The sequence below is a fragment of the Protopterus annectens genome, chromosome 12.part0 (genome assembly GCF_019279795.1).
Source record: "Protopterus annectens isolate FY-2018-M chromosome 12.part0, PAN1.0, whole genome shotgun sequence".
Lineage (NCBI taxonomy): Eukaryota > Metazoa > Chordata > Ceratodontiformes > Protopteridae > Protopterus > Protopterus annectens.
In genome coordinates, this window is record NC_056746.1 from 502,914,095 (window position 1) to 502,939,447 (window position 25,353).

At 39.8% G+C, this 25,353-nt stretch overlaps 1 protein-coding gene across 3 annotated transcripts in view; it reads right to left on the reverse strand.

The window, feature by feature from the left end:
* POLR3E (RNA polymerase III subunit E) overlaps nucleotides 1–25,353 on the reverse strand; it is an 892,447-nt gene that overhangs the window by 604,449 nt on the left and 262,645 nt on the right. The gene's annotated exons all lie outside the window — the stretch shown is intronic.

Genomic DNA, 25,353 nt, shown 5'->3' on the forward strand with positions numbered 1-25,353 from the left:
TACCAGGAAAGTCTTGACTGGGCACAGATGCCCTTTTTCAACAGAGGCCTAGGGAGAAAAGCTCCAAGGTAACAGTACTGTATTGAAAATTTACAGACAGAAGGATGGTGTATAAGGAAGTAATTTAAGAAATACACAGAGTGACGTGTTAGAGGAGGTTAAGCAAGTGTCAATAGAGAAGTAGTGTGAGGGGAGTGGAAATTTGGTTGTGCTAAATTTATTTATATGTAGGTATAGTAGTTTAAGTAGTATTTTAAAATGAAGTATTAGAAGGGAATAAATAGGTTAAGATTTCAAACCTCAATGATTTGTGAGAAAAGCACAAATTTTATGAGAAAAACTAAAAATATAAGGCAAAACTCTTGACATTCTGTGAAAATATGTACAGTTGAGAGCTCCGGAATATTATCTTATCTGACATACTAATTTAACTATTAACCAAGGCCTACCTGAAATAGTTAACTAATATAAGCTAAAACCATGACAATAAATCATTATGCAACCATAAGCTATTAAGACGACAGAACAAAGCACTCAAAGTATGTTCACAATTAATAGTTACCATAATGCTGACATTCAGGTATATTTTTCAATGCATTCACTGTTAATATTACTGTGAAGAACAAGAAACAACAATAAAACGTGTATATTATTCAGACTTTATCCAGCAGAGTCGAATCACAATATTCCCGATATTATATATGACTGCTCTTAGTCATATAATTCTATCACAGTGTACAATTTACACAGCTGTACAATAAACTAAACAGCAGCATGGAGTCCTATCAATATGAAAGCTCTGTATTCTTTCCCTTACAGGCTGCATCATGGTGAAAAGGGGCTTTGGATCAGCTTAATTATCTGATCAACAACGAGAAGTAAATAAATAAATAGGGCTGAGCAACAAGGCATCAGGCAAAGTCTCTTTGTGGTTAGAATGAGAACAAAGTCGTTCTGCACAATATTTATATTTCATTTCACTCTTAACATCCAGTTTCCCTAAAGAAAGTCTCCATAAAAAAACCTACACACTCCAACCATCCCTGAAATCTCTGCTTCCTTCTAGTTATGCTCTGTTTAATATTTCCATCAGTATATCTCCCTGATCCTATTAAAAAGAAATCCATAAGATTTTTAAGTACAAATATCTTCTTATTTTAGGAAAAAGCATGCAAAGAGAATTTCCAGTACCTAATTTTCTTAAAAAAAAATTCCAACTGCTCTCCTATACATGAGGATCTTTTCCTTTTCTTACTCTCATCAGGGAATGTAAAGCATAGAAAACCACAAAAAATACAAAAATAAAGAATGCAAAAAAGTACAGGTTGGAGAAGCCCGAAACTCACTCCTCCGCCTTATTACACAGAACACCTCTTTTCACAGGATTTAAATGAGATTCACAAATTACTGAAAATGAAGTTAACTTTTTTTTCCAAAGTAGCAGGAAACAAGAAAATATTCTCCAAGTACATGCATTATTTATTTTTTACCTAACTAACCCTTCTAATTAAAAAAAAATTATAAGCTATTTTGCAAAGTATACTTGTTAGAATTTGACGGGGGCGGGGCGCCCTGGGAAAACCTGGATTCAACACGGGAGCAGAGAATCGAAAAAGTTTGGGAACCACTGGACTAGGCTATGCTTTGCTCTGTATGACTAATACCTTTTTGTTCTAATGCAATGATTGCATTTTTTCAAGATGATTAAAAACTCTGTCTGCATCAATTCCAATAGAGTCCAAAAATTGTTGGAAGGCTCCTAAAAACAGAGGTGGCTTCACGGCACCCATGCAAATGTAGAATAGTTACATGACCACTGAATCATACACCAATGCACTGTACAAACACATACACAAATGCATGGATCTCGCCATACCAATACAAAGTACAGTTATGCACACTTACCATAAATGTAGATGTTAGAGTGTATTCACTGTTGCAGTCATTAACATTTGGGTAATCTGCTGGCAGGTTGCCCTCAGTCGGCCTGATTAACAAAGTCTTGGGTCCTGCGTCGGCTGCTGTCCCTTCTTCCATGATGTCAGGTCGTCAGGGGTATAAAACATGCAGCCGACGCCATTACATCAGTGTTTGTTGCCCCAGATTGCCAGGTGCCCCCCAAATGGGGAGCAAAATATATATATATAGATATATATATATATATATATATATATATATATATATATATATATCAAAAAGGCTTTTAAAGATAGTAACAGAAATGAGAGGTATTGTTAGAGAAAAACAGGGGGCTAGAGGGAGGGTAACCAGGACTGCAATAGTGAATACACTCGAGCATCTACATTTATGGTAAGTGTACACAACTGTACTATGTTCTTCATGTTTCACTGTTGCAGTCATTACATTTGGGAAGAATCCCAAAGCTATGGTTGGGAGGATGGATTTATACAGCATTAGGAGCAGCTATAAGACCCTGCAGGACAGCAGTGGCAAAGCCTGCTCTGGATTTAGAGAAGAGAGGTAAAATGGTAATGTTTGGTGAATGTATGAACTGAACTCCAGGTAGCAGCTTCTAGAATGTTTCTGGTAGGAACCCCTCTGAGAAAGGCTGCAGAAGTAGATGCAGCCCTGGTGGAATGAGATCTGATCCCCTTGGGGACAGGTTTACCATGGTGCATATAGCAGAAACGAATACAATGGCTTATCCATTTGGAAATAGTCTGCTTTGAAATAGCCTTTCCCTCTGCCCCTGCAGCAAATGCCATCAGTAGTTGTTCAGATTTTCTTAGAGACGTTGTCCTGTTTAAGTAAAATCTTAGTTGTCTGTGTACATCCAATGAATGCAGAATCCGCTCACCCTTGTTCTGTGGATTTGGGAAGAAAGTTGGCAGATGAATGGTCTGATTAAAGGGCCACACTAGATACCACCTTAGGCATAAAGGATGGATAGGTCCTGAGAGCCACCCTGTCCGGGTAAAAAATAATGAAAGGCTCCACTGCCATAAGAGCCTGTAGTTCTGAAATCCTTCTAGTTGAAGTGACTGCTAAAAGAAAAGCGGTTTTCCAAGAGAAAAATTTTAGGTCCTTAGTAGCAGCTGGCTCAAAAGGAGGTAGAGTGAGTTTTTCCAAAACAAAATTGAGGTCCCATGCAGGAGTTGGTGCTCTCCTGGGAGGTATTAAATTTTTGGCCCCTCAGATACTGCTTTAGCAGAAAATGAGAAAAGAGGGGAGGCTCTGTGTTGTAATGAGCTGAAACGGCAAAGGCATGGATTTTTATGGAAGAAAAAGATAGGCCCTCAAGCGTCTCAGTTAAGTATTGCAGAATCCGAGGAATATTGGGCATTGCTGTGCTTATTCCTTGTGCTTGATTCCAGGCATAGAATCTTTTCCATTTGTCAGCATAAGATTTTCTAGTGCTAGGCCTTCTAGCCTCCAAAATGACATCCATCACAGGTTTGCTGAGAGATGTAATGGGTGAAATTAGTTGATTAGCCATGCTGCAAGATTCAAAGTTTGGAGCTGAGTGTTCAGAATTTGATAGTTCTGCTGAAACAGTAGGTAAGGTGACTGAGGCAGGTACCACGGAGGAAGATGCGACACATTGCGCAGGAGCAGGTACCAGTGTTGGCGAGGCCAGTCTGGAGCAATCAGAATCATTTTTGTTTTTTCCTGTCTTTTAGTAAGACTTTGGAGAGCAGAGGCAGAGGAGGAAAGGCATAGACTGATAGGTTTTTCCAGCTGAAGGATAGAGCATCCACTTTCCAAGCTTTTTTGTGATGAATTCTTGTGCAGAATTTGTCCAACTGATGGATCTTTTTGCCTCACCCCAAAACTATGTATCAGGTCCCCCATTTACGCGTCAACATGTTGAAAATTTGTGGTTCCAGTTTCCATACGTGTGGGTCCATAAGATTTCTGCTTAGTTCATCTGCTAGAGTATTTTGCTTTCCTGGCAGGAATTGAGCTTGTAGATGTATTTGATAAGTCAAGGCCATGTTCCACAATGCCATGGCTAGTCTGCAAAGGGGGTAGGGATGTGTACCCCCCTGCTTATGTAACACATGACTGTGGTGTTGTCTGTCTATCAGTAGTTTTCCTGGATGAAAGTAGTCCTTGAAGGCTGTCAGAGCATTCTGTACAGCTAGCATCTCTTTCTGATTGATATGTAGGTGCATTTGATTTGGGCTCCATTTTCCCTGAATGCATCTCCCTGCCAGATGCGCCCCCTAAGCATAGTCTGATGCATCTGTAGTCAGGGTTTGGGCGGCGGGGTGGAATGAATGACAGTCCCTTGTTTTGGTGACAGGCCTCTGCCCACCATAGGAACTCTAGTTGCAGGCAAGGAATGATAGGAATCATTGTTTCCAGGCTGTGACAATGTTGACTCCATAAGAATGCAGGAGGCCATGAACCCAAAGGCCTGCAGAATTTGTCTTGCAGATAGCTGGGTTTTTGTGGGCACCTGTTTGAAGTAAGTCATCAACTGAATTTGTTTTTCTGACGTAAGGTAAGTCATCTGGGCAGTTGTGTTCAAGCTTGCACCCAGGAATGTCATTTTTGAGAGGGTACCAGTTGTGATTTCTTTTCATTTATGGTGTACCCTGGACAAGTTAGAAGCCTTTTTACAAACGCCAGATGTGTTAGAAGAGTGTCCTTGTTTTCTGCCTGAATTAGACAATCGTCCAGGTATGGATAAATTTGAATATTTCTTTGCCTGCAAAATGCAATTACTGGCGCCAGGCACTTTGTGAAGACCCTGGGCGCAGTAGATAAGCCAAAGGGCAGTGCAGAGAACTGGTAATGCAAGTAGCCTTCTTTGAAGCGGAGGTATCTTCTGCAAGATTCCCTGACTGGGATATGCAGGTAAGCCTCTTAAGTCTAGAGTTACCAACCAAGCATCCTTACCTAGCATAAGTAGTAACTGTTGAAGAGTCAGCATCTTGAATTTTGGAATGTCCAGAAATGTATTTAGAATGGATAAGTCTAGAATTGGACGTCATGATTTGTCTTTTCTGAGTACCAGGGAAAGTCTTGAATAAAAATCTTGTCCCTTTTCCTTTTCTGGTACTGGTTGAATAGCCCCCATATTCATGAGGGACATAACTTGTTTCTGGGCCTCTGCCCACTGATTTGGAGGCAGATCTGGCCATCCATTTGGGATTGGCAACCTGTGGAAATGAAATCTGTATCCCTGGGATACTATATTTAAAACCCATTTGTCCTGGGTAATCAGTTGCCAGTTTCGTGCATGAAGTGCCAATTTTCCCCCCAAAGGGGTGGCCAAAAGATAAGTGCTTGGTGATTGCAGTGGAAAGTCATTGAGACTGTTTACCATAGGGAGGTGCCTTGTTGCTTCCAAATTTGGAGGTGGAGGCACCCCATTGTTTTGTTCTAAAAGTTCCTTGCGACTGAAACCTGGAGACTTTGGAATGTCTGGGTTTGACCTGAGCGGCTCTAGTGGGTACTGGAAAGGACCAGTTCTTAGTAGGCCAGTTGCCTACTAAACCTGGGTGGCTGCACTTGTAAGAAATTTTTCACAGTTTGCATAGATTTAGCTTTATCTTCCATCTTTTTCAAAACTTCTTCAGCCTTATTACCAAATAGACTGTCCTGTTGTAAAGGAGCATCCAATAATTTTGCTTTAACATGGTCAGGCAGACTTATCACAGAACCAGTTACAGCAGCCCTGCAAGAGACCTCCAAGGAATCAAAACCCCATTGCAAAGTATGTTTCCCAACTTGTTCAGCTGAATGTAATAAAACCTGCAACTCTATTTTCCATACAGTCAGAAATCATCATCATTTTCTGTTTAAGTAAACCCATAACATGCTGTTGATGTTTAAGCATATGGAATTGACAGTTTAAAGCCCTGATTGCCAAGGTTGCAGGCGTGTAAACCTTCTTACCCCATCTATCCAGCACCCTAGAGTCTCTATCAGAAGGGGTAGGATTTTTAGCAGTAGAGGCCTTAACGCCCTTGGGGCTCTGAGAAATGGTTTCAGGGTCAACAGTAGGGTTTTTGAAAAGGAATTTGTGGGAGTCAGGAACCCTGTAGTACCTGTCTGCCTTACTAGGAGCCAGAGGCAGGGAATCAGGAGTCATACTGGATTCTGAGAAAACATCATCAAAAATGTCTAGAACAGGAGGTACAGCCAAAGGCCTATGCTGAGGAAGAAGAAGAAAATCCCTAAGTCTCTTTTTAGATTCAGAGAAATACTGACTCTCCCAGTGAAAGTGTTCCCTTAAGGTATGCAAAATTTCTCCAAAAGAGAAATCCTCAGGGGGAGAAGCAGAAGGGATGGAGTATAGATAATTCCTGATCAGAAGGGGAATCAGAAGAAATAGAAACCTGATCTGAAGATTCATAGTCAGTGCCTTGCCAAGGCCTCTTAGCAGTAGGGGGATGGGTACCCCTGATCAAGGTAATTAAATCTTCAGCCATTTTGATCATTTGTTTTTTCAGGCATTGGGGCCTGTACATGTGGCCCAAGCATTGGTTTTTTAGACCTAGAAGTAGTTTTTGGCCTTAGTTTTGAAGATGGCGTTGGTTTAATATACAAATCTTTAGGCCTGAAAACACCCTCAGAAGCTGGTGCCTGCTCAGGGGCTCCAGATCCATCTAAGGTAGAGACATCCGTGGGTTCAATACTCAAGTATCTCGCGGCATACTGGACTCAGAATGGGTCTCAGCAGAGGCCTGCGCATCAAAAGTAGCGGGCATCAGGGGCTGCGAAAGCGCCTCACTGAGTACCGGCAAACCGGCGACTGTCTTAGGAGAAGCTTCGTCGGTTTTGGACCTCAACGGTCTGTCTTTTTCTTTGCGTTTTTTAGGTATTCCGGTAGTCGGATTGCTAACTGATGACATTTCTGGATAGTTAAATCTTGAGCCAAAATATTTAGAAGCAAAAATATACCTATGTTTAATCGTGCGTTGATTAAATTTAGCACAAAACCGACAGCAAGGCACGTTGTGGTCAGGGCCTAGGCAAGGAATACAGTACAAATGAAAATCCTTATGAGGTATTTGCTTCCCACAAGTAATACAATTATTAACTTTTACTGACATCGGAAATGAGCAAGAAAAAGTTTCCCCAACGGGGTACTTAGCTTTTAGTTGAAGACTTCGGTTCTGAAACTCGAAAACGAAAATTTCAGGAGTCGGCCGACCGGCACTTGTGAACTGCTTCTGCTTCGGGCACTGTGTAGCAAGAAAGACTGATGTAATGGCGTCGGCTGCATGTTACATACCCCTGATGACCTGACATCATGGAAAAAGGGACAGCAACCGACACAGGACCCAAGACTTTGTTAATCTAGCCGACTGAGGGCAACCTGCCAGCAGATTACCCAAATGTAATGATTGCAACAGTGAAACACGAAGAACATCCAAGATGCTCTCCTCCAAAAAAAAAAAAGGAAGCCAACCTGGTGGTCCCTTGCCATAAACAAACTTTACAACAGGAGGAGGATACTGATGCAGAATAAGGTGAAGTCCCAAGACTGGAAAAACTCCCTTATCACCCTCAACAAAAAGTTGAGATCCCTCATCTCATCAAATCCTCTAAAGCTAGCTATGAAAACAGGACTGAAGCAGATAGTAAAGACAACCACAAAGCCTTCTACAGTTATGTAAAGAACCTCCACGGCAATACCCAGATTTGCTCTGAGCTACTGCACAATCGTACCTCCTATACCAAGCCAACAGATATTGCCAATACATTGGCCAGATTCAGTGCCAACTTTACCCCCCCACCAAAGGACCGATCACAATACCAGCAGATAGTCAGGCACCCAGTATTACTGCTGCACAGGTTAAAACAGCACTGTCCAAGGCCAAGAATACAGCTTCTATGGGACCTGACAATATCCTTGGCTGCGTTCTACATGAACTACAGAGTTAACTGGAACCTCACCTGTGTGCTCTGTTCAACCACAGCCTCACCTCAGGCTTTGTCCCTACCAAATGGTGCACTGCTACAGTCATCCCTCTCCACAAAACAGGAGTGATTACAGACCCTGGGAACTATCACTCCATTAGTCTGACGAGTCTGACATGCAAAGCTATGGAAGCATCATCATGGACCTAATAAACACTGACATAGGGAATCTCCAAACTCTGGATTCCACACAGTTTGGTTTTGTGAAGGGTAGATCATGCCTGCTCAACCTGGTCAACTTCTTTGAGTCAGTCACCAGAGCTGTGGATGAAGGCAAGGTGGTTCAGATAGCCTACCTTGATCTGGCCAAGGCCGTTGATACCATTCCCCACTCAGGAATCACAGAAAAACTCACTAAGCTAGGCATCAACCCCATATATCACTAGATGGGTTGCAAATTGGCTCACAGATAGAACCCACAGTGTGAAAGTAGCAGACTCCAAGTCAGTCTGCCAACCAGTCATGAGTGAAGTCTCACAGGGTTTGGTCCTGGGTCCTCAGCTGTTTGGTATCTATTTCTCTGAAGTCCAGGCCAACACAAAGGGACTATGGCTGACAAAGTTCGCAGACTATTGCAAGTTGGGAGCTATTATTAACTCAAGTGATGTTGACATCCTACAAGGAGCCCTCACCGAGACCAATGACTGGTGTCAGAACCATGGCCTTAAGCTCAATGCCAAAAAATGCGTCATCATCCTCTTTGGGGAAAAACCCAGTTCCGATGAATTAACACATTGGTGTTAGTCCACTGAACACAGAAGGGGTTACAAGACATCTGGGAACACAGGTTGACAGCAACCTCTCTTTTAACCACCACATTGCCACTGTGGTCAGAAAGTCCTTCCATGTGGCACATCTCATTACCAAGGGTTTTGCATCCAGGAAGAAAAAGGTCATTGTCGCCCTCTACTCTTCCCTCATTAGGCCAATCATAGAGTACAATGCCCCATTTGGCATGTACCTCACTAGACACCTGCAACAACTGGAGAGGCCACAAAAGTACCTCACAAAGAGGATCCTAGGCCTTAAACACTTGCCCTATATGGTCAGACTCAAAAAACTCAAACTATTCTCTGTCTCAAATCGCCTACTTAGAGCCGATCTCTGCTTGACTTACAAAGCCATGTCTGACCCACCTCTGTTACAAATGCTACATCTAAAGAAATCCCAATCCCTCCGCACTACACTCTCCACAGACCTCTACCGCATTACCACAATCAACAGAACATGCTGGAGGGACAGGTTCATAACCCAGAGACTGCCTACGCTATGGAATAGACTTCCCATACATGTCAAACAGAGCACTTCACTGGCTCTCCAAGAAAAATCTTGATGAGTGGATGGGAAATAGAAAATTCACCCTGGGGATCACTCCAGTGGCTATACTCAGAGGCACTGGGAACCAAGGTTGTGTGGCACAATGCCACTTTAATCCTATGGGCTAGGCTTGTAAAGGCTCCAGGGCCATTAGCCTAGTACACACCTATGAACCTATTAGTCTACAGTTCTCATGATGGCTTGCAGGTTTGTGCTTAAGGAGGAGTGTGGCTTTCCATGTTAACTAGGTTGCTGTCTGTTTGGGATGTGCATTTAAGTAATTTTTTTCACTCTGCACTAAATATTTGTGTAGAGAGATTAATTCCTTTAGTCAGAAGTTACGTACTGCATCTGGAACAGAGAATCGCCAGTTAGGAGCTTTTCTAAATTTTTTCAGTTTCTCTAGCTGTTACTTCCTCCCGACCCATATTCCTCTATAATAGAGCATTTTATTTTCTTTTAACTTTTCTATCCATTCAGGATCTTTATGTTCAATGGGGGTTTCATATGTGCTTCTCTAATTTATTTATTTACTTATCTATTTATTTATTTTTTGGTGGTGTTTCTTTTGCAATTGCTTTGTTCCCAATCTCTGTTAAACGTTTTTTTTGGTCATCAATGAATTGCTTGTTTTATACTTTTTTTTTTTTTTTGTACTTGTGGGTATACCTTCTAAGCTTTTCTGTCTGTGGTAATATTTTCAGTTTATTACTTTAATAACATATGATAAAGCCTGGTCTGTTTTAATACTATGTGCTGCTTTTACGTTCTACGAATTTTTGACGATATGTTCCCTTTTCTGTATTATTCTAGCAGTGATGCTTCTTGTTGTAGTTGCTTTACAGTTTTGTCTGTTCAGGGCTTTCATGGTGGCATTCTACTCGCTCCATTCCGTTACTTTGTTACTCTACATTATTTCTGGAGTAACAAAAACTGTTCTTAATTTAGCTGCATAATAGTATATCCTCTCCCTTTTACATCACACAGATTCTTATCAGTTCCACCTAGTGTTCATCTGCTTTACCAGTCTTTTAAAATAGTGAATTAAGATCCAAAATACCGATCTCTGGCTTTCATCTATTTGAGTATGTCAATCTGTCTCTATAACATCACGCAGGTTTTCCCCTATATCATCTTCTTCTAGACTGAGCATCATCATTGGTTTCCTGCTCTTTCCCTTGGTGTGCAATTTTAACTGAACTTTCAAGCATCTCTCCTACACAAGGTTTCAGGACATAGCCTAGTGGCATTTTTTCTGATACATTCTGCTCCACCTGCTGCTTCTCCATCTGGGGACTTACTGCAAAATCATGTTACAATACTGCCTGCTTCAGAGTTTCCACATTAATTCCTCACTTTGCAGGCAGTCTTATCACTTCAGTTTGTATTGGCTTAATTTCCACCACACTAATCTTTTTCAAAATTTCTCACGGATTTTTTTTTTTTTTGCATTATAAAATTTACCATAACCACATGCCTTTGCCTGTATTTCTCTTCAAATATTTTTGGAGCTGCATTTTTTTTATGTATTAATTAGTTTTACTTTTTTTCTCTGCATAAACTTCATACCATATCGCTTTTTTTTTCTTTCCCCACGTCTAGGTCTCTTTTTATACCTTTCATTATTAACCTCTTTTTTTTTTGTTCTTTATCTTTTCTCACTTCCTTTTCCAGACAGCCCAATATTTCTTCACCTAGATGATGTTTTTCCCTGATTTGCTACATTAAGAATCTGAAACTTTTTTAATACAAGTATTTTTCTTTCCTCTAACTTCTCTCTTACTCTTGCTATATCACTTCTTTCTGGAAATTCTGGGGTTTTCATGCAATAGTAGCAACACGTAATCAACTCCTTATCCTCAAAAGTTCACTTTACTGTCTCTATGCATATTGCTTGGCTTATCAGTTTTATTTGCTTTTTGTGGACTACCACAGGAGGATCACCCACTCCCTAAGCCTAGCTCTGTGGTAGGATTATTTCTATGTTCTATACTGAGTTAGAACATATAAAATACAGTTTATATATCAGTGTCGTCTTGGTGAGATTTTGTACAAACACCGTCTACCATGTGAAGGTACTCGCCAAGACCTGAGGATTAACTTGGTTCCAAAAATGCTCCTTTTCTTGCCAATTCCATCTTTTCATTCACACAGACTTTACTATATAGCTATTTAGATGCTGGTAACAGTCAGATGTATATGCAGCAGCCCTTTCAGATGGGGCTATTTGTGTGGGATGACTGGGAATTTTGCACAGGTCTTCTATAAGCTGAAGTAGGTTTGCCACGGAGAAGCCCCTAAAAATGAGAAGTCATAACTTCTACCAAACATAACAGCCATGTCATAACTAACAAAGGAATGTAAAAAGGGGGCTATAATTTTCTTATACACCCATGTCTAGGAAAAGACAACAGTATGAAGGCCCTACATAGAGTTACCTCACAGAATTCATGTGTTACCTTTTGCAGTGTAAAAACTGCAGCACGACTGACAGCATTCTGCTATTTAACACTCTCTTAATATCCACAGCACAAGTACATTTATAGCTATCAGTTACACAATCTAAAAACTAGGGAAATCTTGGTACCAAATATATAACAGCACTCAAGTCTTTCAAATAATTACATGATGGAGGATGGGGTGAGGGATGCTATTCAAACACACATTTTAACATATAGGAAGAATACTGGGGTTGGATTCGTGAAGATTTACACCAAGTATAAACTATCTGTATCCAAGAACATCCCCCATCACATTTTTTGTGCTGTCTATTCACTCAAAAGTTAGACTAAGTGATAACCTTCATGAATCACCTTTGATATTTAAAGTTGCAAGAAAATCAGTCAGAAAACTAAAATTAGGATGAAGAAGGTGAGAGTTACACTTGCGTTGTCTTATTCACTCAGAATGATGTTCACTTAGTGTAGGTGTTAATGAATCTACACTTGATCCTTACACGTGTTGCATTAACAAGCATAAACGCATGGGACAGCTTTGGACAGCACAGTAATAACTGCAGTAATGAACCTCTCAAAGTGCTGTAATGGCAGGGTTAGCAACATACGTATCCAGCCAAAAGCCAGCAGAGAGAAAATTGGCTGGGCACCTTACTTGCTATGCACAGAAAATAACTACGGTACCTACAAAACTCAATACCTGAGGGGAGGAGAAAGTGCAATGAACAGCTAACAACTTGTTTTGCATTTGTATTTGCTGCTACTTATAGTCATATCCACTCTGTACAGGACAAATGGACTTGAGTCGGTACAATGTTTACACACATAGCAAAAAGAAAGCTGGAACCATCAGGCTGTGTAGTAATCCAATGTTTATTAAAACAAACTGTCGTAAAAACAAACTGTCGTAAAAACAAATAAAATGCTCTATAAGCGCTTTCGGGTGTTGCCCCTTCATCAGATAGTACATTAATAACAGCTTAGCATTTTATAAGACACATAACCAGTCAAAATCGTACAACTACATTTATTCCTGGTGCTTTATCAACCCCTAATTTTATAATCCATATCATTTCCATATATTCTGTTTCATTCTGAATATCACTCATTCTAGCTTTTTGATTCACATCCTGTAATACCATAAAAGCAAAAGTATGGCCATGATTCTGTTGGATTTGAGTGTATAATGCATTGTGCTTGTTGCTTAATCTAATTTCTGACGTGTTTGAGGATCCCATCCTTCAATCTCAGTTCGTCTTGCCCATATAATATGCTGTACAAGATTAACATGTCACTAAATAGATGATATTTTGCAAAATGTGTTCAAAAAAAAAGATTTTTTTAGTTCTTGGATGTACAAAAAGGTTATCCTTTTTTATATGTGTACAAGCTTTGCAGCTCTGACAAGGATACATACCTTTCCTGTGTATCTTAACAGCTTCATTAACTTCCATTGGAAATTCATGACATAAAATGTCCTTCAGATTCTTGTTCCTTTTAAAAGTGAATCTGGGTTGTACCCCCACCACTTTAGAGATCTTGTCATCTGATGACAGAATCCCCCCCAGGTGTGCCTAATGATCTGGCAAATGCCTCCTATATCATTACTATATGTAAGATACATATGTAACTGATTCATATTCACATCCTGTGTTGCTGTCCCTATTGCAGATGTTCTGTTGCGATGATGCCATGGCTTAGCATTAGTAGCCCTTTTTTGTTTAACAAGGGCTATCTCTTTCTTTACAAATCCCTCTTTGTATCTCCTCTTCAAGAGATCCTTTTCCAATACCTTAATCTCATGTTCAAACTCTTCATTTTTGGTAGAGTCTAGAAATTCTACATGTTTGCCCATTTATAATATTGTTGAAGATATACCGTAGGTGCATACTATCAAATTCTAAATTCTAAAATTAGGGACTGAAAGCACCAGGAATAAATGTAGTTGTACCTTTAAAGCCAGCCTTGAAAAAATGGTGGACCGAGTACTGATTTTGATTGGTTACGTCTCTTCTAAAATGCTGTTTTTAACGATGTACCATCCTGATGAAGGGGCAACACCCAAAAGCGCTTATAAAGCATTTTATTTGTTTTTATGGCAGTTTGTTTTAATAAACAATGGATTACTACACAGTCTGATGGTTCCAGCTTTCTTTTTCCTATTTGTTGTACTTTGAGTGTCAGGTGGAACCTTTGGTGAACATTTTCCACTTTTTTGTTTGGGACTTGTATAGTAATGTGAAACAGTTACTGTATGACACAGTAGTGATCAGAATGTACAGACAATAGGGATAGCAGAACAGTGAATGGCTACTGTCTGTAGCATACTACTACACAAATTTCACTTAAAAAAAAAAAAAAAAAAAAAAAAAAAGCCTCAGCACTTCAGCTGTCAAGAAAAAACAAACTGCCTTCCAAACAACATTAAACAATTCAACAAAAACACCAAAACAGTCCTGGATAGAGAGCCTCTTCAGAACAAAGTCAAAGTAAAGTCAAAACAGATGAGCCTCACCACAGCAATATTTGTGGAGAATTTATTGAGAAGTTAAAAATCATAGACTGCAGTAAAAGTAAGCGCTTTCACGTTCAAACAACGTTTCATCAGACTTCAATACTGCCAAAACCATTAACCACATTTTAAATAACACTCTAATCAACATCTCCCAGTCACAGAAAGGACATAATAATGACATCATATACGTACTAAAGTTCTAAAAACTATGTATAATGTGTTTATCATTGAAACTCTCCTAAAAAACATTTATATTCATATAAATCCATGAATTACTGCTAAGATATCATGAATGTAATTATTAAAATCAAAAATAAATATATATGTATAACAAATATATAAATATATGTATATTTAATCAATATATCTGTGTATGTAAATAAATACATGAAATATGAATGATACATTAGAAACATTGCTGCAAGTAGCAATGCTAAAAAAGCATGCTTAAAGACCTAGTGTGTATAGGGGCGTGCTGCTAAAAAAGGTTTCAGTGTTACTTTTTCATTAAGCCCATGTGCCTTATGAGCCTGTAGCCTCATTATCCATCTATTTTCACGTTCCTCAGTACGATTTTTGATATTACCCAACCTATCTTCCTCAATATTTCTAAAACCCTAAACTTAAAGTTATGCCTAGTACCTTCACTTAATACATGTCGTGCTAGCACATTCCTCTCATCTTCCTTGTTTACTGCATATATATATAAACAACAAACGACCAAAGTGGAGGTATAAATTCAAGTAGAAATCCAATAGCGTATTAAAAATTTATTTATCCGCTTTCGTCCACAGACTTCATCAGAATGATAAAACAACAATTGCACGTTCAATAAATACTTGACAAGCAATTAAAATTCAATTAAACAACTAAAAAATTTCTTAGTACAAACAAATAACTAAGCCTAAATATTAATTAAAATGAAAATGGACTATGTCTTTGTCTTTTTTAACTTGAAGTTTACGATATTTTAGAAAACATTTCACATTAATGGACTCATTGAGTCCTGGATAAGAATCTGATTTGAGCCTAATTTGCCAAACAGTTTCTCGTTGCAATAAATAGTTTTTAAAGTCCCCGTCTCTCATATCTTTGTGGCAAACCTCCAATACAGAGAACAAAAATTTCTTAAAGGAACAGCACACTATTGAGTGTTTAAAAAGGGCATTGGTTTCGTCCTTAGTTTTAATACTATAAAGATGTTCTCTGATTCGAATTTTTAATTGTCTGGATGTCATCCCCACATAATAAGCTGGACAGGTAGAACAAAGGGCAATATAAATAACCCCTTGTGTGCAACAGTTGGCAAAACCAGGAACCTCAAAAGTCTTGTCTACTGAAACAACAGAAATGTAAGGACCTAAAGAAATGTAACGACACATGTTGCATTCATAACAACAATGCATTCCATGTTTGTTGAAAAACTTATGGTGCATACTATAAGTTAAACCTCGTGTTGTATCATATTCCAAGGCCTTTTTTATATTAAAATTGTTCTTCTGAACAAAAAGTGGCTTATTACCTAATATTTCAAAAATGTCAGGGTTGCCTTGAATGACCCTCCAATTTTGTTCCAACAGACGCTGAATGCGTCGGCAATCGGAACTCATATCAAGGGAACAAACTAACTCACCATGAGATCGTTTACCTCTCTCTCTTTTAATAACTTCAAGAATATTATGAGACTTCAAATTTAATAAAGGAGGATAACATTCTTTACGTTTCTGAAAGATCTCAAAAGCAACACTTGTTATCAATGTCCTGTCATAACCTCTGTTGGAAAATAAAGAACAAATAAACTCAAATTCTTGAAGCAAGTCAGCCTCCTTGGATGTCATACGGCAGGCCCTGATAAATTGCCCTCTAGGGATGTTACTAATGGTGTGTTTTGCGTGTCCACTGCGAAAATGCAGATAGGCATTATTAAATGTTTGTTTTCTATGAATGCGACTGTGGAATCTATCGTCATCTGCGTCCCACCTTAAGGAAATGTCCAAAAAGTTAACACTTAACCCTACATGCCCAATAACGAACTTTAAATAATCAGAAAAGGAATTAATTTCCAGCAAGAAACTGCTTACAATTGAATGGTCACCCTTGACGACAAAAATTAAATCGTCCACATAACGAGAATAAAAAGAAATGTTAAATTTGCTGTTCAAGACTGGCATGAATTCAAGCTTCCACCATGCCATGACCAAATTGGCATAAGCGGGAGCGGCAGGGGACCCCATGGCTACACCCCTTTTTTGTCTATAATATTTACCTCCAAATAGGAAATAGTTGTTGTGTAAGACAATATCCAAAAGCATGCAAATGGTAGATATAACATTGTTGCTATAATCAGGTTTATTCTTGATTAAATAGCCTCGTATTGCATCGATGCCATCTTGGTGAGGTATGCAAGTATACAACGAAACTACATCAACAGTGAGAAAAATGTGTTTGTTGGGATCAAACAACCCTGCTAATGCATAAATATTAAATTTGTGCAGAAAATGCCAGGAGTCGCGGGTATAGGAGTCATCATTGCCAATAACAGGTCCTAAAACTGCATCTACAACTAAAGAGATCCCTTCAGTAACAGAATGCGGAGAGGACACTATGGGTCTGAACTGGTGGATTATGAACTGATTTATGTGTTTTAGGTATCTCGAACATGACCCCAATCCGAGGGTTTTCCACAACGCAAAATTCATACATCTCGAAGCTAATGTCACCAGACATTAAAGCTTCATATAAGTGAGAATGTATAGAATGTTGACTACGATGTATGTCAGAAAGGGTAACTTCGTCATATTCATCTATGTTGTTCAAAACATCAAACATTTTGGCTTTGTAAATCTCCTGTTCCATGACTACTATATTACCCCCCTTATCGCTTTTCATAAACCTGAATCTGTCAGTCATAGTGATTAAATTACTAAGTGCCTTTCTCTCAATGTCTGTCATGTTACTGTAATGATTTGATTTAGAATTTAACATTTTACTGATATCTTGTATGCATATTTCTTCAAATACTTTTATGGTGTGTTGTAAAGTCGGTGTATAGCATGAGGGCTTGGTAAAAACTTTTTTGTTGTCAACTGACACACTATGCATTAAATAATGTAAATTAAGTTTCCTAGTATATTTTTTAATATCAACTACAGTTCTGACATAGTTCGCTCTTGAACTAGGAACAAAGTTCAAACCTAACTTCAAAACTTTCAAATCATGTTCAGAAAAAACATGATTTGTCAAATTAATAATACTAAAATTATTTGACTGCTCGATTACGTCTCGTCCCCCGAGGACTGAGAATTCAAGAAAGTCCGGCTTCTGGTAAAAACAGTCTTTGGATTCAGTTGATTTTTCTTGCCAAAAAAAGAAGAAGAAGAAGAAGAAGATGAAGAGGAAGACGTAGTTCCAGAATTTGACCCAGTTTTAATATTGGTGGTTTTACCATCAACGACTATAGGTGGAAAATTACTGTCACTAACCACCAAAGGATTGTTGTCACAGTCAGTAATTGTCTGAACTTTGTCATTTTCCATAGAATTACTGAAGTTATTAGTTTTTAAACGATCGTCTTCACTTGAAACGACTTCATTTCCAAAAAATGTACTTTTGGTGACAGCGATACCGCTGTTCTCAGTGCTTGGGACGGCAACAGTTTTACTACGAATTGTCTTGTCAGAATAATTAGTGTAATATCCTTTAAAGTTACTAGGCTTACTAAATTTGTGGGACACAGCAAAATGATTGAATGCAGTTTTGTTTTTGTAAGAAGCAATGTCTCATGCCAGCTTCCCCTGTTTCCTGTTAACTATATCAACAGCGTGTTGTTCAACATCGCATAAAGTGCTTTTAAGAAATTTGTCAAAACTCCCTCCAGGAAGATTTTGTTTAAAAAAAGACTCAATTTCAACTATTTCTTTTTTAAGAAGCTCCATTTTAACTAAATTGTTGTCAATGAGAATTTTCAAGAAGCGCAACCCAGCTTCATTAAAAAACGCTACTAACGTATCAAACATAGGCTCACCTGCATTGACTCCATTAGGACATTTAAAGAAACGAAGTCCTTTAGGCACAATGTTTAAATCGATACAACGTAAAAAATAACAATTCTCCAAGTCAATCGATTTGTAGCGTTTGAGTAGTTTTAATAATTGCTCACGTTTGTGATTGAAATCTTCATTGTTGTAGCATTTAGGAAAACTGCCAGAGGAACAAAAAGGATTTTCCGCACGGTCAAAAAACTGCTCAAAAGCCCCCGGACCAATGGTGCGCTGCTGCTTTCCTCTAGAATCCTTCATCAACTGGGGAATGCTTTTGCATTCAATTACTGTGTCCATCTCATGAAAAGAACCATCCAAGTTAGTAACTTTGCCACCAGCACGCGTTTCGTTAGCTTTCATAACAAGAAATTTTAGGGAATCCTTGATTTCTGTTAATGTAGCCACCAACAAACCATTTAAATTTAAAGCCTCCGAGGTGGGTGTAGGGTGAATAGTCAAATTAAGCAAAGCTTCATCATCAACCTCCGCCATGGTAATAGCACCAAAACCAAACAAAGAACAAAGCAAGGTGCCAACGAAAAAACAAACAACAAACGACCAAAGTGGAGGTATAAATTCAAGTAGAAATCCAAGAAATAGCGTATTAAAAATGTATTTATCCGCTTTCGTCCACAGACTTCATCAGAATGATAAAACAACAATTGCACGTTCAATAAATACTTGACAAGCAATTAAAATTCAATTAAACAATTAACTAAAAAAATTCTTAGTACAAACAAATAACTAAGCCTAAATATTAATTAAAATGAAGAGGGACTATGTCTTTGTCTTTTTTAACTTGAAGTTTACGATATTTTAGAAAACATTTCACATTAATGGACTCATTGAGTCCTGGATAAGAATCTGATTTGAGCCTAATTTGCCAAACAGTTTCTCGTTGCAATGAATAGTTTTTATCCATAGTCCATCTATTTTCACGTTCCTCAGTACGATTTTTGATATTACCCAACCTATCTTCCTCAATATTTCTAAAACCCTAAACTTAAAGCTATGCCTAGTACCTTCACTTAATACATGTCGTGCTAGCACATTCCTCTCGTCTTCCTTGTTTACTGCATATATATGTTCATTGATACGCTCCCTAAGGCTTCTATTGGTTTTCCCCACATAAAAAGACTGCCATAAGTTCATAGGTAGGTACTAGGCTATCGGGCCCTGGGGCCTATACAAGCCCAGCCAAAAAGGTACCCTGGCTTTTGCCACCCAAGAAAATTATTATCCTGTGCCACTGTCGAGCAAAGCCACAGAAGTGATCCCATCCCCCGGGGTGAATTTCCTATTTCCCATCCAATCATCAAGATTTTTCTTGAGTGCTAATGAGGGGCTTTGTTTGATATAGATAGATAGTTTATTCCAGAGTATGGGAAGTCTCCGGGACAGGAATCTATCCCTCCGGCATGTTCTGTTTATTGTGGTGACAAGGTTTAGGTCCCTAGAGCGTGTAGCTCAGACTGATTGGGATTTCTTTAAGTGGAGCATGTCCAGCAGCTCTGGGTTTGACATACCTTTGTATGTTAGGCAGAGATCACCTCTGATTAGGCGATATGCGAAGGAGTAAAGCTGGAGTTTTTTGAGATGGTCTGCGTAGGGCAACTGTTTGAGGCCAGTAATCCTCTTTGTGAGGTATTTCTGCAGCCTTTCCAGTTGTTGTAGATGTCTTGTCAAGTACATACCAAAAGGGGTGTTGTACTCTATAATGGGTCTAATGAGTAGAGGGGAACAATGACTTCTTTTTCTGGATGAGAAACCTTTTGTGATGAGCTGTGCCACGTAGAAGGATTTCCTGACTACTGTGGCGATGTGATTATCAAAGGAGAGACTACTGCCCACCTGTGTTCCAAGGTCTCTTATCACACTTTTGGTGTTAAGTATACTACTGCCTATGTTGTAGTTCATTGGTACAGAGTTTTTACCAAAGGAGATGACAATGCACTTTTTGGCACTGAGCTTGAGGCCATGGCTTTGACACCAGGCATCCGTCTCAGTGAGGCCCTTTTGCTGGATGTCCACATCGTTAGGAGTTTCGATTATGGTTCCTAGTTTGCAGTCATCTGCGAACTTCGCTAGTCAAAGACCTTCTGTGTTAGCCTGCACTTCAGAGAAGTAGATACCAAACAGGAGAGAACCCAGGACTGAACCCTGTGGTACTCCACTTGTCACTGGTCTGAAGTCGGATTTGGAGTCTGCGACTTTCACAGTGTGGGTTCTGTCAGTGAGCCAGTTGACAACCCATCTTGTGACATAGGGATTTATACCTAGTTTACTGAGTTTATCTATAATTCCAGAGTGGGGGATGGTGTTGAAAGCCTTGGCAAGATCTAGATAGGCTGTGTGAACCACCTTACCCTTGTCTACGGCTCTGGTAACTGCTTCAAAGAAGTCTATCAGGTTTAGGAGACATGATCTGCCTTTTACAAACCCACACTGGGTGGGGTCCAGAGTTTGGAGATTACCAATGCCTTTGTTTATAAGTTGCTTGATGATACGTTCCATGGCCTTGCAGACCAGGCTCGTCAGGCTAATGGGGCGGTCGTTCCCGGGGTCCATGGTGGCTCCCCCCTTGTGGAGTGGGATAACCATTGCTGTGTGCCATTCAGCATGCACAAAGCCTGAGGTGAGGCTATGATTGAACATGGTACTTAGTTGGGGTGCTAGTTCGTGTAGAACGCAGCCTGGGATGTTGTCTGGTCCCATGGATGCTGTGATTCAGCAGGCACAAAGCCTGAGGTGAGGCTATGATTGAACATGGTACTTAGGTGGGGTGCCAATTCGTTCTGCAGTTCGTGTAGAACACAGCCTGGGATGTTGTCTGGTCCCATGGATGCTGTGTTCTTGGCTTTGGAGAGTGTGGTTTTTACCTGTGCAGCTGTGATTACAGGTGCTTTGCATTCTTCCGGTATAGAGATGGGCTCTTTAGAGGGTGAGAGAGGGGTAAAGTTAGCACTGAACCTATCTGCCAGGATGTTGGCAATATCAGTTGGGTCTGTATATTTAGTGCCATTGTGCTGTAACTCAGAGCAGATCCAAGTGTTGCCATTGAGATTCTTGACATAGCTATAGAATGCTTTGTGGTCGTCTTTAGAATCAGTGGCGATTTTGTTTTCGTAACTAGCTTTGGAGGATTTTATCAGGGATCGCAGCTTCTTACTGAGGCTGACCAGGGAGCTCCTCCACTCATGGGATTTTACTCTCTTGCAACAGTTTCTTCCTTCTGTTGTACAGTTTGTTTATGGCAGGGGACCACCAGATTGGCTTCCTTTTTTTGGAGGATAGCGTATTGGTTCTGTTTGGGATAGCACGATCCATGCACTCATGTAAGTGCTTATAAAGTGCAATTGTGTAAGATTCAGTAGTCGTAACTGTATTGTCCATCTGCATGGGTGTCATGAAGTTCGCCACTTCTGTCTTAAGAAGCATGAAGCTGGCTTTGGAGAAATTTTTTACCATGGTTTCCTTAATGGGGGGTGGGGGTAGGATGTGGACATCTAGGGTAATTAGCTTATGGTCGGATCGGACCAATTAGGCGTTGACTTCAGGTGTGGAACACCGGTCACTCATGTTGGTAATGACTAGATCTATGATATTGTTGCCCCTGGTGGGGGTGTGGATAAGTTGATCCAGGGCATTGGAGTTTATGAATTCCAGAAAGCGGTGAGCAAAGGAGATGGTACACAAGTAGTTTTCCCAGTTAATTGTGGAGTAGTTGAAATCACCCATTATTAGGGTGTTTGGCTGAACCAAAATATTTTACAGTACATCAAAAAAAGAGGAGTGGGAATCCTGGGGCATGGTGGGGTGATCTGTAGCAAGCTACAATTTGGATTGCAGTTTTGCCCAGAGTTAAGTTGCACTTGGATAACCTCGGCTGCATTATGCTGAGCAACTAGCCTGGAGGTGTGGATATCCTTAATGAATATGGACACCTCCGCCTTTAGTGTTCCGGTCCAGATTGCATGGCCGAAAAGTGTGGTATGAGTTATAGCCTGTAGTGCAGGGGTGCTGGAGCCTTGAAACAGGTCTCAGTCACTGCACAGATATCGATGTTCTCCATTTTAGGGAGTGCCTTGATTGAGTGCATTTTGAGATTTGGACTTCTAGCATTGAGTAGCATCACCCTCAGTTTTTGCTTGCCTGTTCCTGTTACGGTGGTGAATTTGTCATTTGAACCTCGCCTAAAAAGGTACTATAGGGGCGGCAAGAACCTTAGCCAGTATCCAGAATCACAGGGGTGACAGGTGCAGGCCATCTCTGGGAAAGCATCGTCTACAAGATCAGAGAGCTCTTCCATGTCTCTTTTCATGTAGTCCAGGGAGGTACATCTCAGGTCGTTCACACCAACATGGACAATGAGGGAGTCATATTTGTACTTGTTGTGGAGTGACCTGAGTGCGTGGGTTATGTGGCGGATCCTGGCACCTGACAGGCAGCTGACAGTAACCTTCTCCTTGTTTAGCCTGTTGAGTGGGGCATCAGTGTGCCTGATTAGAGAGTAACCTATAACTAGTGTGTTGGGTACGTTGTTTTGCCTTATTGGCTGTGGTTGAGTGGCACACTGAGTCGGCAGGCTGTGTGTCATTTGGGTTGTGTTGGGGATTGGAAGTTTCTTGCGTTTCTGCTTTGGAGGTCTCTGTTGCTTAGACAGATTATTATTGAGAGCCTCCGTGAATGTTTTTGTGTTACTATGTGTGGATTTTGGTGGTGTAGATTTAGTGAAACTATGTGATGAGTGTGGTGTGGTGCAAGTGTTTACCTTCTCCTCTTGACTGTCAAGTTCAGTCTTGATTGGCGAGAGCTTTACCTCCAGTTTGGCTAGATACGTGCATCTCTCACAGGTTTTAGTGTTGGGTGGTAGGAGGAGAGGGTTGTCTGTGTACATGAGGCAATTTCTACATTGCCCCAAGACGCCCAGATTCATCAGATAGACAGGAGAGAACACTGGGAGCTGACCTTTGGACACACCTGAATAAAAAACTATTTTCCTCTAGATAAGAGAGGAAAGTGAGTACAAGAGCTGTTTTTCTCTAAGCAAGTGAGGAAAGTAAGTACCAAAACTGTTTTCCTCTAGGTAATGAGGAAGGTTGAGTGCTGTAGTAATTTGTAGCTTATTTAGTGCTTACAAGTTCTGAACAAGTGCTGATCATGAATAAGCAAATTCAATTGCTAAAACTAAGAATCTAAATCTGGACTAAACTAGTTACAGGAAAGGGGGGAAAAGTGCAGGCTTTTAAATCAGAAAGTTGAGAGAGATGGAAAAACTGCCGAAACGGCCAATAACTACAATTTCTGGGCCAGAACCACTCCTTATGTGGTAGATAGGTTACCTAGTGCTTACCACTCAAACTGATAAGCTAGAAGGCTTCCCTCCAACACAGAAAGCTTGGGGGGGGGGGGGCTCAGAAGCTTACATACAGTCCTGGATACAGCAAATCTGAATCTGGACTACACTAGTTACAGGAAAGGTTTTTTTTTTTAATATATATATATATACAGAAAAGTAGCTAAAACAACAATTCAAATGCAGTGCAAGCTAGCACACGATATGTAGCAATGTTAGACCAAACAGTTTAAAAAAATGCAATTAAATTAAAAATGACTAAAAACAAGTGCAGGAGGAGTCTATTAGGTAGAATGAGGTAAAGAGATGGGACTGGGGGGGGGGGGGAATGTCCCGGATCACATCTACACTGGGGGTGGGTAACTGCAAAAGCCTCCAAATTTAAACAAGACAGGAATAGGGAGGGTGGATATGGGAAAACCAACACCTTCAGCAGAGATCTGAAAAACTATACAGTGAAGCAAAAATAACAGTGCACAACTCTGAAGTCAGCCAGCAATTATATAAAATTAGTCAAACAACAATTACCAGTACACAACTCTGAAGTGCCAGAAAAACGTACTCCGCTCTGTATATCTCCAGATAGTTTGAAGAGCACTCTGTCAGGACACATGAAGGCTCCAGCAATGATATGCAGGCTGTTACTAAGCACTGGGTCAGGTATATCAAGTCCCTTGACCTACAATCAGCATATTGGTTCAGCCTATATTCATGTCCAGTGTCTGGATGTAAAAAACAATTATCTCCTGTCATATATGTGCATTGATTGCACCATCTACAAGGAAAAGTACCATGTCTATTAGAACATGTCATATCTGGTGTATTGTCCCCATAGCATAGTAATCTCTTCAACAACTTCATGTTTCTATAAGTGAAGTTTGGCCTAGGTCCCACTATTTCAGATATTTTGTCAGCTGTAGTCAAAATGCCCCAATTACTGTAAACAACATATTTAATCTTCAGATTCCTATTCGAATATGGGATGACTATTGTATTTCTCTTGGCTCCTTTCTCATCACTAATATCTATGTCACCACTGCCTCTGTTCTTATATAAAAAGGGTCTGCCTTTCCCTTTCCTTAGTGTGGCCGTGTCCTTCAAAATACCTTCTACTTCTTTAGTATTGTATCCTCTATCTCTAAAGTTGTTTGCTAAGACTCTTTGTTTGTCTTGGTAACTACTGTCACTGGTTGTTAATCTTGATACTCTCAGTGACTGACCCTTCACAATGTTGGGGTATATATGGTGGGGATGGATACTACTACAATGTAATATGCTATTCTTCCAACATGGTTTCCTATATAAATTAGTATGCATCTCATTATCCATCTTAGATATTTATATATCCAGGAACTCTCTCGTATTATCTGAGCTGTTACACTCAAACTTCAAAAAATTCGTTGTTCCATTGATATAATCAATAATTCATCTAGTTCTAACTTAGTCCCAGCCCAAATGAAAAAAATATCATCAACAAATTGCTTGTAATATTTAATGTGCCTATTGAACAGTGCATTTCCCATTACATAATTGCCTTCCCAATATGCCAACACCAAATTGGCATATGAGTTGGCACAGGGGTCCCCATGGCAACTCCTTTGTTTTGTAGATAGTATGTGTTGTTATATAAGAATACAATGTTACTTAACACCAAGTCAAGCAATAGCATACATCTAATAATCAACTCCCAATGAACCCAGTTTTCAATCAACAATAATCTCACATATTCCATCCCTGTTCCATTAGGAATTGATGCAAGACGAGAGACAC